The sequence below is a fragment of the Mastomys coucha genome, unplaced genomic scaffold, assembly GCF_008632895.1.
Source record: "Mastomys coucha isolate ucsf_1 unplaced genomic scaffold, UCSF_Mcou_1 pScaffold5, whole genome shotgun sequence".
Classification (NCBI taxonomy): domain Eukaryota; kingdom Metazoa; phylum Chordata; class Mammalia; order Rodentia; family Muridae; genus Mastomys; species Mastomys coucha.
In genome coordinates this window covers 77918485-77922963 of record NW_022196911.1, presented here as the reverse complement: position 1 = coordinate 77922963, position 4479 = coordinate 77918485, and positions in this window count along the sequence as shown.

Below are 4479 nucleotides of genomic sequence, written 5' to 3'. Positions count from 1 at the left end.
TATCTATCTATCTATTTATCTATGAAAACAGTTACATGAAGCAGAATGGAGGCCCCCATTATTACAATCTTACCAGCCCATCTCATCTTCTCTTTCAAGTTATAAGAATGTCTAGGAAAATGCCAGCTTGTATTTCACAGTCTATGGATCTGATGCTGGAGGGACTCCTTGGCTCATGGAAAGCTGGATTTCTCAACACACAAGACTGGGTCTCTGCAGAGAAAGGCAAGCCTGCAGGATTGACATTGCTGTTGGGATGATGGAGGAGAGAAGTCTTCTGTCACCTGTGGAAACATGGAAGGGCCGCTTGTCTTCCTTCTTCCTTTAAACTGAGGCCAGTCCTAACTGTCCTTGTCTAGAATGTCTCCTTTCACTCTTTCCTTATGACACAAACATGACTCCCTTGTCATCTGGCTTAACTCACATTTCATTCATGAAAACTCAGGCTATTTGGATCTTATAAGGGACACGACTTTACATTTACTCTAAGAAACAAGGACGCCTTTCTCAGCACTGCCTGGACCATCATATCATAAAAACTGAGCACTTACTCATGATGTCAGGAGTCAAAGAAGCCATGGTCAAGTAAGAGGGTTGTCATAGAACCTAGTTGTCTCAGGCAAACCGCGGTGCATTGTTGTCTTTCTTCTTTGTGGAAGCTTGGCTTCCTTTTGCTGCTCATCATTTGTGAGTTCTAATTCTTTTGTTGCTCATGTAGGCATTTGCATCTGCTGCCCTCTGTTTTGGGGGAGAACTTCCAGAAAGACTGCCTGTACATGTCCCTTCCCAGAGGCAATGGGAAAATGCTGACAGGAATGACCTTGTACTTGGTACATGTTGGAACTGAGCATGAGCAGAGAAAAGGAAACTTTGCAAGCTTCTATAACTTAGGTCGTTCTGACCAACGTGTTGCCAAAAGGCATCTTCAAAGCCTCAGTCACTTAATGTCTCAACAGTGCTGAACATGAGAGTTACCTAGTCCATGCTGTGCTGTTGGCATATGGTCTACTTTTACTTTGGTGTTAATGATGCTGTAATGTATGTGAAGCATCCTATTTTATCTCACAGTCATGGTGTGGGCTTTCTGGATCAGCATTAGGAATAGTTCAGACAATTAAAACACCTTTATGTATGACTTGTTTTTAACATATTTACTTATGATATATCTATAATGTTTACAGATCTTGAAACAATGTTAATTATTTATTTATTTTTGTATGTGTATATGGGCATGTGTACTGTATATGTGACTTATGAGCACATAGGTGTGCAAGTATGTATGCCTCTGTGTGTGTGCATGGAGGTCAGAGGAGGGCATTAGGTGCCTGCACTATCATCCTCTAAGTTATTCTCACCAAACCTAGAACTAGGCCAGCAAGCCCAAGAGATCCTCATGTCTCTGCCTTCTTGAGTGCTTGAGTGTCTCTCTCCTCTCTCTCTCTCTCTCTCCCTCTCTCCCTCTCTCTCTCTCTCTCTGTCTCTTTCTGTCTTTCTGTCTGTCTCTTTCTGACACACACACACACACACACACACACACACACACACACACAGCTATTCTGGCTTTTGCTACAGGTGCTAGGATCTGAGCTATGCTCTCACACTTAGAGAAAATCTATTGTATTAATCAGAGTTTTCTGATTAATTATGTATATATATACACTATATATAACATACTATACTATATATAAAATACTAGTATATATATTATATAGTGTATGTGTATGATTTATTAGAGTGGCTTACAGGCTCTGGTTCTATAAGTCCAGCAATGGTTGTCTAAGAACAAAAAGTCCAGAAATCCAGTAGCTCTTCAGCCTATCAGCTGGCCTTAGATATACCATATTGAATCAGAATCCAAAAGCAGTAGGTGCTAATACTAGGAAAGAAATGAAGGTTTCAGCAAGAGCAAGGGATGCAGGCAAAAAGCAAAAGCTTCCTTCTTTCATGTCGTTTATATAGGATGCCATCAGGATGTGTGGCACAGATACAGGGTGTCCTCAGATGATCCAGTCAAGAAAAATCCCTTCCAGGTGTGCCTGATGACTTAGGCTTTAGTTAGTTGCAGATGTGGTCAAGTAGCCACCATGTCCACTTGTCCACCAAGCCATCTTTCCAGTGCTGCTTAATTTTTAATTTGTGTTTGTAACAAGCAACTATCATTCCTATCAAGGTTGGCCTTATCCCTAGATGGTCCCTGGCCTTATCCCTGGATGGTCCCTATCTTTCAGTCAATGCTGGACATTTTAGGGACCAGAACTACTGAGATTTAAGCCTCATTGATTTATTGATTGATTGATTGCCTCATTTTGCAGCTCATATAAACATTCTCACATAGTATACAAGTATACATTGGTTTGTGTCCAGATTTTGTGCTCATGACTTTCTTACAAACATGATAGTCATTTTTTTCTGTTTATACTTCATCTTATTAAGATGACAGAGTCCACTGATCTCCCCCACCCCAGTCGTTTGGGATGCCTCTCATTTGAGCTGTTTTGAGGAACTGCTGGGAATATTCTTCCTCAACTCTCTTGGTCACATATAGATTTACTTATACATTCCCTGAAGTGGAATTCCTGAGTTTGTGGATTAGTGTGACTCATTTTATTAGGTAATACTGAGTCATTATATACAAACTTTCCGCCAACAGTAAATAAGAGCTCTAGTAATGTTTTCACTCACCAGCCTTTCCTACACCAGCAGCTGTGGGATTAGAACAGTCTTTCATCTTGCACTTAGTTCAATTCCCTGTTTATGTGTTCAGTTGAGCTCCTTTTTGATACATTCATAGTTGATTTGGACATTTTGTTTTGTGAAATGCCTGTGCACAGTTTGGGCCCATATTTAATTATTTCTTACTTTTGTATTACTAATTTCTGGAAACAATTTATAAATTCTGGATTAAAGTGGTTTACCCACAATATGGTACATTTCCACTATTTATTTTATGCTTCTACCTTTCTTGACCAGAGTCTAGCATAATCATCACCAGAGAGGCTTCATCTGGTCCCTGATAGAGCAGATGAAGAGACTCATAGCCAAACACTAGGGGAAGCTCAGGGAATCCAAAGGAAGAAGGAGAGGAAGGATTGGAGGAGACAAAGGAGTCAATGACACTATAAGAACATGGCCCACAGAGTCAACTAACCAGATCTCATAGGGGCTCACAGAGACCGAAGTAACAACCAGGGAGCCTGTATTGTCTGACGTAGGTCCTTTGCATAGAAGTTATGGTCGTATAGCTTAATGCTCTTGTGGGACTTGGTGGGAGTGGGCTTGTCGGACTCTTTTGTCTGCTTTTGGGATCCTTTTCTTCCTGCTCAGATGCCTTGTCCAGCCTTCATATGAGGGTATGTGCCTAGTCTTTTTGCAACTTGTATGCCATGGTTGGTTGGCATTCTTTGGAGGCCTGCTCTTTTCTGAAGGGAAATAGAGAAGGAGTAGATCTGGGGAAAAGGCAAGGTGGGGGAAGAGACTGGGAAGAGAGGAGGGTAAGGAAGTGTGGTCAGAATGTAATATATGAGAGAGGAATACATTTTAAAAAATACTTTAAATTATGTATATGTATATGTATGTGTATGTGCATGTGCATGTGTATGTGTATATGTATATGTATAAGTATATGTATATGTTTATATGTCTCTGTGTGGCTATTTGTATGTAAAAGCAGGTGTCCACACATACCTGAAGAGGGATTTGGATCCCATGGAGCTGGAATTGCAGGAGGTTGTAAGCTGACCTGTGTGGATGTTGGGAATCTAACTCAATCCTCTGCAAGAGCAGCAGTAGGTATTCCTAAACACTGAGCCATTCCTCCAGCCCTAATTTTTAAAAGGAGATATGAAACTGTTTATTGACCACTGTTTACAATTTCTCATAATAAAATAAAGTATAAATAAATGGAAAACATTCTGAAACCACAAGTTATTTTTCTTGACTCTGCTGATCCAGGAAAGCAAATATTGAAAAGATTGAGCCTGCAGGATAGGAATGAGTGAGAATAAAGTAAAACCATTATTGTGCAGCAGTTTCCTCCAGGATTAAAGCCTTCCACCTTGGAAGGAAGCATCTTAAGACATAGGACATAAAAAGAAATGAAACAGATTTAAGGATAGGAAGTATATGGTGGGGGGTGCTAAACAAAAAGGTGTTCTAAAGCATTGGTTCTCAACTTTTCTAATACTGTAACCCTTTAATACATGTTGTAGTGACCTTCAACCTTAAAATCACCTAATTGCTACTTCATAATTGTAACTTTGCTACTGCTATGAATCACAATGTTAATATCTGATATGTGGGATACCTGATATGCGACCCTTATAGGGGTCACTACCCACAGATTACGAAACACTATTCTAAAGGAAAATAACATACTCTGTCCTTCAGGGAAGCTCCTTAAGATAGAAGATAAATGAAATAGTTCCAGGAAGTCCCTGAAGCCAGTAATATGCACTAGGCTTCTCTTTCCCCAAGAGTATA